Here is a 16,991-nt window from a genome sequence, read left to right on the forward strand (position 1 = left end):
TAATAAATTTTGAATTTAAAAACCAAATTTCAGCATCCACAGGCCACCCGCTTTACACCGTAGTTACTTAGCTTTGAAGCCAGTGCTGTATGTGTCTCATGTTGCAATATACAGTAGAATGAGGTTGTTAACCATTAGCATCCATAAGCATTGAAATACTGCAGTCTGAGGACCAATAGAGGACTAGCGGGTAGTACAATGGTTGAGAATATGGACTTGTAACCTTCAGATTCTGCGGCTGCTCTAATACCCTTGAGCAAAGTATAATGCATACCGCTGGAAAACGTGCTCCAGAAAATTGCAGCAGTATGACATTACATTCATAGTCCAGATTACCAGCATTATTCTTCAATTTATGCTGCACAGCTGCAGAGAACGCGCCAAAGATTTTCACCGCCTGTACAATTGTGGTTATGGTGAGGTGAAAATAAAGTGATTTGATTATTCCTTCCAGAGAACTTACAATAAATAGTATTCATTTAGTTTGTAACTCAGGAATTAGGGTTACACTTCTCAATACATAGAATTAGTTACTGCAATACTGATAAGCTCTTGGATCTTAGAGTAAGAACTTGAGCCCTTTGTTAAAGAATGACTAGTGATGAAATAATTGTAATCACTACAAACATCAGTGCAAAACCTAAGTATGACATGCTGCTGGGTGTTCATTAAACAAATTTATAGTAATGTAAACTAACAAATGTAAACATTTCACTTGCTTAAAAAACTCAGTTTCATAAATCCAGGTCATATGAAACAAGGAAAAGTATAACTAATCTACTTTTTTCTTGATTTTACTCTCAAAAATTATTTGCCTGATTACATATCAAGCATAATTTCCAGTAATTTTTGTTAGGGCACTGGAAGGCTTATTTCCAGATTAGAACAAGCATCACCATGACCTTGAAGGCTGGTTTTAGTGTAGATACTGTGTAACTGACATTTTGTTCTACCAAGCTGTACTGCATTGGAAAGCCAAAAGACTGGGTGCAATATCAAACAAATGTTAGCGCATGTTGCTTTGAAAAGAAACCATATTCCAAACAGGCACCTTCTGGTGAATACTTCTGTACCAAATGCCATTTCAATTTAAAACAAAACTGTGCGGCTTTTTTGTGTTATAATTTAATATAATTAGGTTTGTTTAATGCAAGAAAACTTGGCTTGAGATTTACCAACTGTTTAAGTTTTGGAGTCTTATTAAATTTTTTTGCAAGGCTAGTTCGACATTTAGCAGCACATTGAAAAACAAAAGTTTTGAAGTTTTCCAAACTTTATCAGGGTGCTATTGTAGAAAAACTGCTCAAGTTTTGAAACTCCGGTATCTCATGGCTCTTTCTTTGGAATGTTTAGGGTCAAACAGATCATTAAACACACACACACACACACACATTTTCAGAACCGCTTGTCCCATACGGGGTCACGGGGAACCGGAGCCTACCCGGTAACACAGGGCGTAAGGCCAGAGGGGGAGGGGACACACCCAGGACGGGACGCCAGTCCATCGCAAGGCACCCCAAGCGGGACTTGAACCCCAGACCCACCGGACAGCAGGACCGTGGTCCAACCCACTGCACCACTGCACCTCCTGATCATTAAACAAATAATTGTGAATTTCAATTCATAATTATGAAACCTGATCCATTGATATTTTTCTATCTGTATTTGCATGTTGTGTGTCTCAGCCTGACTGGATACTCACTAAAATTTTCCTTAAGCAAATACACTGTGGTAAAACAGTTATTTTATTATTTTCTTAAATTGTAAGGGAAAGATTCCATCCATTCATTTGTTATGCGCATAAATATTAATGCTGCACAAACTCAATCAACCCTCTGCCACAGAGTAAGGATCCATGTAAAAAGAGAAAAGGTCCCGTTAAATGATTACATCAATATGCTATGCATGGTGAGCGCTGATTGTGGTGCACATATTACGTTCTGAATATGATAGGCCCCACAAGGCCAAATTAACCACATGCTGATTATAAGAAAGGTTGCATGTGTTTATTGTGGTGTGTTTACAGTGCCAGCTATTTATCTGTCTGTTTAGTAGTATCACTGCACTACATGTGGCTGAAGCAGTATTGGGACATTTGTAAAAAGCTAAATAAAATCATCAGTGAACTCTTGGTCTCTTCTCGTTCGTTTTTTTGCATTTGAACGTTAATCTTGGGGCCGTAAAATGAGTTTTAGTTGAAAAAGTTCATCTGAAGGTAAACGGTAACCGAAAATTTGCGATTCCTTTTGTTATTGTTTATAAAAGCTGCTTGTAACCACTTGCGATCGGTGTTAATTTGAGTTTGATTCAATTCATTCCTAGTTCCTTTTGTCAAAACTAATCGGTAACAAATTGCTTAGCTGCATCACTGTCCCCTGCCAGGGGATGTCATGAATGTATTATAAATCCACACACATGGAAGATTGACAATTAATAATTGATTTGATTTGTGCCACATTGTGCTTATATACATGATGAGCAAAATGTTGCTGTCTACGTCTTTCGAAATATTTATGTGTTACACTTGTGAAATTATAAAATGCCCAAGTCATTCACTGTAACATTTTTAAACTGAACTAAAGAAGGCTTACTCACATGTGCATCATATGGCCTTTCTGATTTCATGAGGAAAACTGCTGATACTACCTACGGTCAAGTTGTGTGTATACTGAAATTTAATTTAGTGGCAATAGACCAGTAAAAAGCCATGAGTGGTTATTGCTTAGAAATTGTGTTCACAAGATTAACGCATTGACAGAACATGTGGCCTACAAACAGGGTGAAGCTAAACTTAAATCATCAGTGTTTCTGGCAATAAACCGTAGCTATTTTGTAATCAGGTTTTGGAATGGCAAGGCAGCATGTTGCATGTCAATCATGATCATAAGCAGAAACTTCTCATAAGTTGCTGCAAATAGATAATTATTTAGTAGTCAAGGCAGCCATGTGGTACTCAAGTGTAGCTTAAGTAAAAAGAACCATTTTCCAAAAGCCTGGCTCAAAACTGACAGAGCATGAATGGAGCACCCTTTTAAACAGTGTCTAAACCCTGCTGATACTGTAGGGTCAATAATTCAGTCAGTATCATTTAAAAATGTAATTTCTTTGATGACAGGACTTCTTTTTAATCCCCTGTACTTTTCCTTGGCTGCATATACAGTGAAATGTTGCTTATCTTATAGAATTGCAGTACTGGCCTTTGAAAAGTTAAAAGACATTGATGCAATCCTCATATGACATTGTGCTGGAACCACAAACAGGCTATAGAGTATACTAGTTGTGCCCAAAGGGATTTCATTTCTTCCCTTTTTTTTTACCCAAGAAAGCTTTCAACATGAATCTGTTGTAAGCAATTAATTAGATAAAATATGCCACATGCTGGACTGACATCCAACATAAATAATTATAGGAAATGTAGCAGTAGGAAAAAAAAAATAGAAAATAGATTGCCAGGTTTCAGGGGATTGCAATTGTAGGTCACTTGTTTGTTCTCATAAAACAGCCTCCTCAGCTCAGAGGTGTGTTCAAAGTACATTTTTACTGTGACCTAACAGGATGCTGTCCTGTAAGGTGTGGCATATGTCTGAAGACAACAAATGCATTCTGATTTCATTTCAGAAAGATATGTTTTTAAATTTAAATACTTATGTTTTGCTTTTCATTGAATTTATTACACTGTGCCCTGTACATGGCATTAATTGTTCTAATAAAGGTGACTTTTTTTTTTTTTTTTTTACAGAACCACCTTGGAAATTTATTTTACTTGATATCTTTGGACAAAGAAAAAAAAAATCTTTTGGGCTGTTAACTGAAGAGGAAAATGTTCCATCATAGTGATGCCAGCAGGCTCTGAATTCCACTTATCTGGGGCAGAAGAGTTGGTTCAGCACTTCGTTCTCTTAGAACATCATGAACGTTTGTTCACAAGATGCAGCTGATATGGATAAAGACTAATGTACTCACTTTTAATGTACCATTTTAATCAAATATAAACTGAGTCTTATATGCTTTATATTATGATTTGGCTTCAAGTGTCAGATCCAAGTATGTTAAAATGTGCATTTCATCATGTTTACATTCAATTATTTTAAATTAAATTTTAATAAATTTAAGATATCACCAATTACTTGCCCACAAAGGGATGGGGAATGATCTTTGTATTTTTCCCACACTTTCTTTTAGTTTATTTTTGTCATGAATTGCTATGTAACAGCTGTGTGCAATAACAAAAACAATTTGATTAAGTGATCTGCTGGTGGACAGCCAGCTAAACCGATTGCAAGTAGTAAAGGCCTGACCTGGGTCTCTGTGTAAATTTGCTCTTCTTGGTGATGAGCCAGGAAGTAAGTAGGGGACAGAAAACCACCAGAATTCACACGGTTGAGCAATCATCCAATGAGTCGTCTTCAGTTTGAGCCCCCTGGGAAAGCCGACTCAAAACACACAAGTCGAGAGCTGGAAAAACACAGCAAAACAGCAGAGCGTATAAATATAGAATACTCATACATTATAGATCAATGGATTCAATTAATTATCAGTTAGCAAAAACACAAAACAGGTTAGTGGAAGTAAAGACCCAATATTTTGATTCTGCAGAAAATACTAAGTAATTAAATTAATCACAAGACAAAGCCAAGACTCCTCTATCCAATATTGAGGTAATTAGAAAATTCCCTTGCCAATGCCCAGTGCAGTTTCGCACAAGATTTTCATAAGCTGATCAAACCTGGTGAGTTTTTACAGAATACTTGAATTTCCCTGATGGTGTGCTCTGGGCCACCTTAATTCCTGCCTGATTTACAGTTACTGTACATTTCATGACAGCCCTTTGGCCGTGATTATTCTGAAGCTACTGCATTAAAGATACAGCATTAATAAAATTTTGTGCTCTTCTGGTTTTAGATTCTGCAATATGACAGTTGTTAAAACTTTGGCTAAGATGAAAGTAAAAATAATTTTAAAACCAAAACACAAATCATCACTTCTACTGTATTTTTTATCCCACTTGTACTTTTTGCCTTTACTCCAGTTTTTGACAGGAATAAAACTTTTGAGGTCTTGTTGATGTTAAGGATTGCATCTATCATTTGTCTTAAATTTTTCCAGTAATGTAATAGGTTTCTTTTTTTTTTTCTTTACTTTGCACATGGGCACAGCTGTTTCTTGAAGCAACACCAGAAATAAACTGCAGATGAGGCATTGCACCTTTCTATGCACATGTGTGTTTTTTAAGGGTTTGCATCTGTCTAAATGCACATTTGCTTCTGTTGAGTAAATAATGATAGTACAAGGATAATAAAATGAGAGGAAACTGCAAAAAAAGAGCATCATAAAACATTACAAGTTCATTCAGTTAACAATTATTTAAAGGCAATTTGTACAAAATGCATTCTTGTCCAGTGAACATGCATTATTACTGCTAATTCTTTTTCTTCTTGAGTTTATTTTTTAAATTTTTTTTTTCTTTTCAAAAGTAATTATCAGACTTGGATGTCTAGTTTAAGTTAATTACATAATCTGTTGCACATTCAACATGCCAATAATAATTTACACCTGATGGCTAATGACTCCATAATTAACAGCTGGCTTGGAGATAATTTATTGCTTGCTACTAGATCTGGGATTAACAAATGTAATATTCTACATTTCAGGCTATAAAGAATGAAAACTAAATATTGTTTTCTTCTTTAATTAATACAATTTAGTATGATTATTGAACTATTTTAAAACCTACTTTACTGAAAGACCAAGAGGTAGATGTATTGTTTCTTCATTACGTTTGAAAAAAGTTAATTAACTGGTTATTTTACTATGTGTATTTAAAAAATGAAGTAATCACATATTGATATGCTAAGATATATTCAAGATGATGATGGTGTGCTATTTGGCATAAAACAAAAACACAATAAAATCAAGTATTAGACAAACAACTGTTATATCTCCATACTAGCCACATTGCTTTTGTCTTCCATTAAGTAAATATTTACAGTTACTTAACAAAAAAATAGTCAAAGGAAAAAGTCTGCCAAACAGAAAGCCCATAGCTCTTGGCAGTATAACCAAGAATGAATCCATTTGCTTCAGCTTCCTCTTTCCTGTGGTAATAGCCCATATTTCAGAATCAAAAAGGTTTTTTAAATAAAACAAGGGTCTGTTAAGAATTCTTTTAAGACTGACATCACACTTGAACTTATATTGTTTTCATTTCATTAATATGTGATCACAATACTTTTGGAGGAAATCAACAGGGTAGGAACTTCAGAGGCTGAGCCAATGGATTGTAACAAGTTTGATATTTTGTAAGCACAAATGTAAAACACAAAAGCTCAATGTCTTTTAAGATTGAGATTAAGATATAATTCTATCTATCATACCCATATCAAAGGTGGCTGTCGTGGTGCAGTGGGTTTGGCTGGGTCCTACTCTCTGGTCAGTGTGGGGTTCACGCCCTGCTCCGGGTGTCCTGCGACAGACTGGTGTCCTGTCCTGAGTGTGTCCCCTTGTGCCCTGTGTTGCTGGGTTAGGCTCTGGTTTGCTGTGACCCCCCTGCTTGGGGCAAGCAGTTTCAGACTATATGTGTAATACCTGTATCACATGGGCAGAACAGTGGCATTTTGCAACATTTGAGCTGTTTAGATGTACATTCAAATTTAGCTCAGTTTATGTGGAGTTTGTATGCTTTCTCTCTGTTTGCTTGTGTTTCTTCTGGGTTTCAGGTTAATTGAAGACTCTAAACTGGCCATTTGAATGTGTGCATGTGTGTGCTTCAACCCTCCAATGGACTGGCATCCTTTCTGGAGTGTACCTCTCTTGACCCAGCACTCAGTGATTCTGGTACAGGCTCTGGAATGCTGCTATCCTTACAAAGATAAGGATAACACAAGTGAATAATATCCATATCCCATTTAAACCTTGCTCCAGTAAACTGTTTTTGTTAGGCATTATATTTAATGGGTGGTATGATGCTGTAGCAGGTACTGTAGTCCTGCTACCTCACAACTCTTAGGCTGTGGATCATGATGTGGATTTGATCAGGCTTACTCTGGGTTTTGCATGTTCTATCTGTGTTCCTTTGGGTTTCATCTGGATGCTCCAGTTTTCTCTCGTAGTCCAAGTGAATTGGTGATTCACAGACGATTGTTCATAGTATGTCTGTGTGTGGATGAGCAAGGGTACTCTGTGTGTTATTTCCCTGACATATCCTGCTGTCCTATCGAGCATGGTGCCTTGTTCCCTGAGCTTCCTCATAAGGTCCCTGACCACTGGTAACCTGTACCGATGAAGTCCTTAAGGAGAATGAATGAATGAGTGTGTGAGTGAGTGAGTGTGAGAAATGGGCAAAATGTTGGGTGATATTGCATTCTACAGTAGTTATCAGGCTAGCAAAACAAAGGATGCTCACACTGTTAAAAATAAAGAACTGATGCAAACAAGCATCTACTGTTGACATGCAATGTATTTAATATCCATTTGTAAGTCTGAAGCACTTTCAGAGACAGAGTATCACATTTCTATTTCAACTGTTGTCATAGAAGGCACTCTAAATCTCCTGACATTGGAAGCATGCAGCATGAAATGTCTTCTGCTTCCAATACTTTACCAGAAGATCTTAGAAGTAGCAGGACACCGGGGCCAGTCTGCAGATTGGAGGAGAAATGATCCGTCAATGAACCGAGGGATTTTTAGAACAAAACGATAAATGGTGATCGTTGCTCAGTGAAAAAGAAGTCTAGGTATTTTAGTAACATTGTAAATATTTTTTTCATATTTTTTCTTCTTTTGTTGGCATTTGTTCCATGAGAAATCATATGGAAAGCTATCACAAATAGCCATAGTGCATGTATTTGGCAAAACTTATTTAGACCTGTAGACCTGACAGCTGTCTGTTTAATAACAAAATATTCTATTCAGTTTAACTAGAAGGGAAATACAAAAGATTGAAAACAGCAGCGGCAAATAATGAGACATATGGGAAATGGATAAGGTTTAAAACACCAGATGTTCAACCTGCACAGTACAAAGAATATTTAATAGACATCTGAATCAGCTCTCAACTAATATGTGATGTTAATATGCGAAATGTTTTAAAACATCTTGATTTTCTTATTTTGAAAGACTAAACAAATAAAAAAGCTATAGACATAAAAATAATATAAAAACAATGAAATAAAATAAAAAATAATTGAAATAAATAAAAGTATCACACACAATGGCCACAACTGCTTGCCCCAAGTGGGGGTTGTGGCGAGCTGGAGCCTAACCCAGCAGCGCAGCGCACAGTGTTAAGGGGGAGGTGACACACCCTGGATGGGACACCAGTCCGCCCAAGCAGGGCTTGAAACCCAGACCCACCACATGCCAGGCCCCGGCCAAGCCCGGAGCACCACCGCATCCCCCCCCATACCTATACAGTAAGTATATAAATCCTTACCACATATGTAATGTCATGTTTCAGCAAAGACCAAAAAACTGGTTATGGACATAAAGAAGTTCATTTTGATCTGTTAACAAGATTATAGATTCCATATCTTAACAGCTTCTTAAATATGGAACAAACATGAGGAAAAACATTCCTAGTGAGCAGCATTTGACATTAAGATGACACAGAACTTCAATGTGTCAGAGAACGATGACAGGCATTGTCAGCAGGAGGTAGACCAACATAAGCCCCTGCAAGCTTTTCTCAGCTTTCATGTCATTATTTCACCCCAGAGCAAACAACACCTAAGTAAACATGTCTTTCACAAGAATGCACATCTTTTGATCTGGCAGTCAGTTTAAATATGCCTCCCTAGGTTGCATAAGCATTTTTAACACACAGAAGAGGCTAATTTTCACTTACCAGTCCATCATGATGATAAACTTCTCATCATGAAAGATTCTGTTCTGACATATACCAAATATGTGATTTCTAATGTTAGAAAATGTGTCATTTACAAAACTGAGCAATAGCAGAACGCCTATAGAGTAATACAAGAAAAGGTCTAAAACAAGGGTATAGAAGATTTGTAATTGTAAAATGTCTCTTTCAGGTATGAAGTCAGATGACATGAAAATGTTCGCTTCCTTTAGTTTGCTCTTGTCTTTATTACTACTAATTCTCGTATGGAGCAAGAGTTTCACTAAGTAGTGAGTATACTGAAGTGACTACTACCTTGTAGCAACCGTCATTCTTTCTTTGCTGTATTAAGTGCCAAAGGAATCTGCACATCTGAATAATGTACGTCAAAAAAGACACACAGATGTGAACTGATGAGAACTCGAGCACAAAGTTTATTTACAAGTGCGGTATGATGTTGCTGCTGATGGAAGATGGTGCTGTGGTGAACTGGTGACTTGTGGATGATGGGGCGCGCAGATTACAAGACAAACGATCCACAGGAACACGCCAGGAGAAGGACTCGGAACGGGAGGTAGGTGCATAAAATAGAGACCACTAGCCCAAGGTTATTCTCTCTGGCAAAGCAATAGAAGGGCTGATTAAGAATCTGCCTCTATTCATTGCTCCTTCTATAGGGTTGGTAATCTGATGTTTAATTGTTTGAGAAGGTGTGCCAGTTAATCTTGGTGAACCTGAGTGGCACCACCTCTAGTTACTGTGAGTGTCACTTGGAGGAGTAGTGGCACTGCCCTAAATATGGTAGAGCTATTGAACCATATAACCAAACTATTAAAAACAAAATACAAAAAAAAAAATTAAATTCTCTACATAGAACTGCACCTTGTAATGTCTAGTCACATGGCTTCATTTCAGTGTTAAACATAAGAGTGAGTATGATGTTTTGGGGTAATGTGCATGCACGCTTTGGGAAAGAAAAAAGTATGATTGACAAACGGAAATAATATCAACAACTTTACATCATTATAACTAACATATTTCATTCTTGTCATATGTTAGAATTGAGTGATTTATTTTAGTGTATTTCATTTCTGATCTTTTTTTTCTGTTTTTAACTTTTTTTACTTTATTTAATAGGTTCTTAGAATGAGTGCTAATTTCAAGCTGTACCGAGGGGAAAAAACTGGAAGAAATGTTTCCAACAGATAAAATAAAATAAAATAAAATAAAAATTTTATTGAGAGGGGGGTGTGGTGGTGCAGTGGGTTGGACATGGTCCTGCTCTCTAGTGGGTCTGGGGTTCAAGTCCTGCTTGGGGTTCCTTGCGATGGACTGGTGTCCTGTCCTGGGTGTGTCCCCTCCCCCTCCAGCCTTATGCCCTGTGTTGCTGGGTTAGGCTCTGTGACCCTGTATGGGACAAGTGGTTCAGACAGTATGTGTGTTTTATTGATGCTTTTCTCTCTTCTTTGCCTGCATTACCTGATAAACTTTTTCTAATTACAAACATGAACATTACGGCAACATGACATAATAGTCCAGTACTAACTCTTAAACATGGGTGGCATGGTGGCACAGTGAGTAATGTGGCTGTCTCACAATGCCTGCATAGTGCAAGAGGACATGAATTTGATCCCTGCTCGGTCTGTGTGGAGTTTGCACGTTGTCTCTCTAGGTTTCCTCCGGGTTCCTCCCACAGTCCAAAGACATGCTGTTCAGGTTCCCCCCTAGTGTGTGAGTGACAGAGAGAGTGTGTTCCACTGATGTATGAATGAGTGACACAGTGTAAGTAGTGCATCTAGCAGTGTAAGTCACCTTGGTGAGTTAGGTGTGTGGGATGACAACATTACACAGAGTACACTGGAAGTCGCTTTGGAGGAAAGCGTCTGCTAAATAAATAAATGTAAATCTGTATTCAAATATAAAATGCATAAATATTTTCAAAACGGGGATGCGGTGGCGCAGTGGGTTGGACCGCAGTCCTGCTCTTTGGTGGGTCTGGGGTTCAAGTCCTACTTGGGGTGCCTTGTGACGGACTGGCGTCCCGTCCTGGGTGTGTCCCCTTCCCCCTCCGGCCTTACGCCCTGTGTTGCCGGGTAGGCTCCGGTTTCCCGTGACCCCGTGAGAGACAAGCGGTTCTGAAGATGTGTGTATTTTCAAAACGGCAATAGTGTTACGACAGTTAGCAAGGCCCCTCCTCTGAGCTTACGGGAAAAAAATAAAATCTTGTAAGACATATAATAAACATTTTGGAATTTGCTGTATAAGCTGTATGTTGTTTATCACATGATATAAAGAACAAAATATTAAAAGGGGACATAAGCAAGAGACAAATATATGGATAAATAATTTTTAATAGTTTAAAAATAATAATAAAAATGTGCTTGACAGCACATTAATATGAATGAGCACTGTGACATGTTGGGGTTGGTGCACTCCTCGTAAGAAGAATTTTGAGTCAAAGAGCTGAGTTCATTGGAAGCTGCTTTGGAGGAAAAAGCATCTGCTGAATAAATAAATGTGAATATTCAGTTAATACTAACTCAAGCAATTAAAGTTCCAGTTATGGAACAAGGGACTGATACTAATGAGGTATGGAAAGATGGGAGGATTTTGTCATATAACTGTAAGAAAGGAAGAAGGCTGGCAGGCCTGGAGGAGGATGGTGGCAAGGTGCTCTGTGCCAGAATGATGAATCAGCAGAAAAGAAGGAGTTGAAATGGCCAGGGAGATGGACAAGCGGGAGGAAAATGCAAAAATAGTTTTCTCCCCTGTATCCTACAGTAAGGAGAAAGGAGAACACTTGCGTTTGAAATCCCCAAGGCTTTGCAATGAAACATACTTTAAAAAAGAAATACATCTGGCAAATGGAGGTATGGCTGCCATTAACTATCTGATGTCTGTGACAATTCTAAAGCTGTGTGATGTCACGTGTAAACAGTTAAGTATTGCTCAGAATTCAATTAAGCCGTGTAATGCAAAATACCAGTGACACTAACTGAAATGCAGTGATGTTTTCTCAGACACCAATCTGACTATTCTTTTTTTGATTTTTTTAGACTTTTGTTTCCTTAAAAAAGCTTTTTTTTTGCGTTCACTTGTATACATTTTTATTAGATAGCAAAACTATTAATGCATTTATATTTATCTCTCATTTCCAGCAAGTCAGAAGACTATTCATTATATGGACATTCCTGGTAAATGGCTATTCCAGTCTCTCCAAGGGAGTAATTAGGTACATTGAGGCTTCTCAAATTGCTGAAAAGAAATGTTTTTCCCTCATGGCAGGAGCAGTCACGTAAGTGATAGTAACAGCTTTCTCCTTGTGTGAGAATGAGAGAGACTGTAATCACAAACAATGATTTCTCTGTAGTGTTCAAACTGAAAACATAACTTTGAAAAATGCTAACTTACACCTATCGTCTTTTAAAGAGATAAATTATCTGAAAGTCAGCAAGAAAACAACACTAAACAATGGCCAGCTCTAGAAATCTCAGATGTTAATCACTATTTCAACAAAATAAATGGTTTACCTTGACATTAATTGGTTGAGGCAGTTATCAAGCACTTTGCTGTTTTGATTTTCAAAATATTTATACAGTACCTCATTTATAGAGAGGGCCCTCAAAACTAATTATGTTGCAATATAAATAATATTCTTTGTTCTTTGCAGACTTGATCAAGAATGTGTTAAATCACTTTGAATCAGTTATTTTTTTCAAGTACATAATATGTGATTGTATGGATTTGTGCACAAAAATTTGTGCACAAATTACATTCAGTTTCTGAATGAAAACAAGTTCCATTCCTCTCACGATTGTACGTATATCTGACTGGATAAGCAAATAAAATTGTAAATGCACTCTTATTTTTTTGATTATGTTTTTTCTCTCTCTTTTTTTTCCCCAACACTTTTTTTCATACCTCAGCTCTGGCTCAGTAGCTTGGACTTGTCACTTTGCATGGAAACTGCTCATGGGGATAGCATGCTGAGGTCATGAACTAACTGCTTTCCATGTTGCAGAGGGCTTTTATTTCTTTTCTCAGGGAAAGTTAACTACCAGTACAATGTAATATAACTTATCTGATGTTGCAAAGGGCAAATGATATGTGTGCATATGAAGATATAGAGGTATATACCAATAAAAAAAAAACAATTATACCTTACAGTGTAAGTATGATTTTATGCTTGATTTATTAATGGAAAGATGTAATTCTTAGTATTAATGCAGCGATGGAACATTGAAAACATATGCTATTTTTGTTTGAAGTATCACCATATAATTACAGGAAGCAAAAGCCTTGAAATTGTAATGTATGTTTATATATTTATGGGTTTGAATATATCATATACTGTAACAAGGAAAATCCACTGATGTCAAGTTCCTGTTTTAAAATATAGTTTTAGACTTGGACAACCTCAGATTAATAACATTAGATTGCCTCCTTTCTGGGGCGTGGTGGCGCAGCGGGTTGAGCCGGGGCCTGCTCTCGGGTGGGTCTGGGGCTTGAGACCCGCTTGGGGTGCCTTGTGACAGACTGGCATCCTGTTCTGGGTGTGTCCCCTCCTCCTCCAGCCTTATGCCCTGTGTTGCCGGGTTAGGCAACCCTGCTTTGGACAAGCAGTTTCAGACAATGTGTGTGTTTGTGTGTGCCTCCTTTCTTATGCAGGCAAAAAGAATATGCTATAGAAAACAATCAGGACCAATTAAATTAAATGTTTATGGATTGTGAAAGTTTATGGATTAGAGTGAGAGTGATGTCAGAAACCAAAAAAAGTTAAATGAGAGGCCAGACAAAATTATTACTTTCCTGTTCAACAAAACTTTGCAGGAAGAATAAAACACACACACACACACACACACACACACACACACACACACACACACACACACACACACACACACACACATTTTCTGAACTGCTTGTCCCATATGGGGTTGCGGGGAACCGGAGCCTACCCGGCAACACAGGGCGTAAGGCCGGAGGGGGAGGGGACACACCCAGGACAGGACGCCAGTCCGCCACAAGGCACCCCAAGCGGGACTTGAACCCCAGACCCACCAGAGAGAAGGACCCGGTCCAACCCACTGCACCACCGCACCCCCAATAAAACACACATTATACTGTAAATGTAAGTGTACAAAATACAAATGGAAAAAAAAGAACTCAATAAGCAATATGATTAAAAATTGGCATTCCCTTTATTTGTAAATCAATACTTTTGTGTCGGGGGTGCGGTGGCGCAGTGGGTTGGACTGCAGTCCTGCTCTCGGGTGGGTCTGGGGTTCGAGTCCCGCTTGGGGTGCCTTGCGACAGACTGGCGTCCCGTCCTGGGTGTGTCCCCTTCCCCCTCCAGCCTTACACCCTGTGTTGCCGGGTAGGCTCCGGTTCCCTGTGACCCCGTAAGGGACAAGTAGTTCTGAAAATGTGTGTGTGTGTGTGTGTGTGTGTGTGTGTGTGTGTGTGTGTGTGTGTGTGTGTGTGTGTGTGTGTGTTATCTCATTTTATTTCAGAAAAGGAACTATACAGAAATCATTTGAAAGTTTTTTTTTCTTTTTTTTTTCTTGACAAATCAATCTGAAGTTGAGTAAATTGCCAGAGCAGCGCACCAGAATTAGGTTTAATTCAATCTGACAGGAGTATCATCCTTTCGGAATCAAAATGAGTTAACCTAATCACTAAAACACTATTCCGATCCAATTTCAATCTATAAATTTTCATTTCTCTTAATCATTAAGATAGAAAAGAAAATCACCAAGGGCAGTGAAATTTCATTAAAATCTAAGATTGAACTACACTTGAATGGCATGATAACCTTCTTTGACTTCGAATCTTCCGTATTTGCAGTGTGTGACTTCATTTTATTAATCTGCCTGTTTACATCTATGAGCAGAGAACATTCTTTATTGTACATTATTTTAACAGTCTTAATCTTGTGTGTAAAGCTTCATTATATCTATAATAATAATAATAATAATAATAATAATAGATCATCATCATCATAATCCATCCATCCATCCATCCATCCATCCATCCATCCATGAATCTATGCATCCAATTTCAAGAACTGCATTTCCTGAGCAGGGTCGCAGTGAATAATGAATTATCCTCATAATAAAGGAGCCAACCTATGCCTGCCTCACTCTTTTATTAGTGGGGGAAAAAAAACCAGGCCAATTCTTCCATCTTAGGTTGACGAAGTGTTAAAATCATTTCATCAGTTATTGATGGACTCTCTCCCTCTATCAAACTGCTTCAGAAATCAGAGGAAATGCTGTAATTAAGAAGCATGTTTAAGCGCTGTCAAGAATAATGATGGAACCTTCCGACAGATTCTAATTTGTGTCAGCAGGAATCCCGCCCTTGTCATCCATTTGTGAGCTGCTAATGTCTTTTGACCCATAGCTAAACATGTAAACAGAGCCAAAGCAATTTATCGGATCATTTCACGCTCTTTGTGCCCCAGTGGTAGCTGTAACTCGTCTGTGTGTCTGGCTCAGGAGCTTCAAACTACACTTAATATTAATTGCATATCTATTGCATTTGCGTGATAATTTTCATTCTGGCCAACAATATTTTATTGCAAATGACAATATCTAGGGGTTGCATATTAGGCTAGCAATGAGAGTATATGAGATCTAAAACAACCTATAATAGTTTTGATTTCAGGCTATTACACAAATCTCTTTCCATTACAGTCAAGATAGCCTGCGTTTATATCTGTTGCATTCTGAACAATACTTACTTATTCGTGAGTTCACTCCACCAGTTTTGGTTAATAACTATGCTCAATGAGAAATTATGAACAAATTCAAACAGTAGTGACTCAGAAGCAGTTGGCCATATTGCCTTCAATTTTTTCCTAATGGAAAATTCTAATATATTCTCTTTATGCTCTTAGTTCTTATTAGTAGCTTTTCTCTCTCTCTCTTTCTCTCTCTCTCTCTCAATCTCTCTCTCGTTCTCTTTCTCTCTCTCTCTCTCTCTCTATATATATATATATATATATATACACACACACATATATATAAACTGTATATACAGAACATATAGGTGTATACTGTATATATACATATATAAACAGAAAGAGAATATATCTATATATACAGTATATGAAGTTAAGTGAATCTGAAAATAACAGTACCAAATACAAAATAAAATTTTCTAAGGCCATAACACTCGTTGTCATAACAGTCATTCAGGAAAATTTTTTGATTTTTGAAATGGGTATAAGAATGCATGTATTTGCAAAGAACAGACTGATAAGCATTGATTTGCAGGATCATAGGCAAACTGATACAATAAATAAACATAGAAAGAAAAATGAACATCGTGTGGAAAAACGTGAACATTCTACTTTAAAAGTAATATCACCCTATTTACTTGTCCGAAACATTTTGGCCATTCAGTATGTTCAGTCCATAAACAAAAGATATTATTTAGGGTCAGTGAACATGTTTTAACACTTATAATTGATTGTTGCATAAAACATCTGTTACAACTGGCAGGTGAAAAGAGAATTTTATCACACATCTGCCTGGTCGACATTACCACCTGTTATGCCTTTTATCTCCCTGTCTCCCTGTTTTTCTAATCACTCATATTGTGTCAACATCAAATCCCCCTTTGAACACATAGCAGGAAATGTATGGTCTCGTGAAAAAAAGAAGAAGAAAAAATACACACACAAACACACACAGTATACTACATACACCACAGTGTCATCACACTGACAGGAGTGGAAGAAGAAACGGTCTTCACATTCTGTAAATGAGCTGGTAAAGAGCTGACCTCAACCCCTGTATGTCTTACATTTACATTTATTCATTTAGTTGATGCTTTTCTCCGAAGTGACATACATCTCATAGAGAGCACAATGTGTGCATTACATTAGCAGAAAGAGAGAAGTCTTGCCACACTACAGTGTTGCATATAATTATGGGTAAAGTAATACTTGCAGGGGCTGCAGTGGTGCAGCAGGTTTGGCTGGGTCCTGCTCTCTGGTGGGTCTGGGGTTCGAGTTCTGCTTGGGGTGCCTTGCGACAGACTGGTGTCCCGTCCTGGGTGTGTCCCTTCCCCTCCAGCCTTGCACCCTGTGTTACCGGGTTAGGCTCCAGCTCGCTGCAACCCTGCTTGGGACAAGTCTTCTTCT

This window comes from Scleropages formosus, chromosome 16 (genome assembly GCF_900964775.1).
Source record: "Scleropages formosus chromosome 16, fSclFor1.1, whole genome shotgun sequence".
NCBI lineage: Eukaryota > Metazoa > Chordata > Actinopteri > Osteoglossiformes > Osteoglossidae > Scleropages > Scleropages formosus.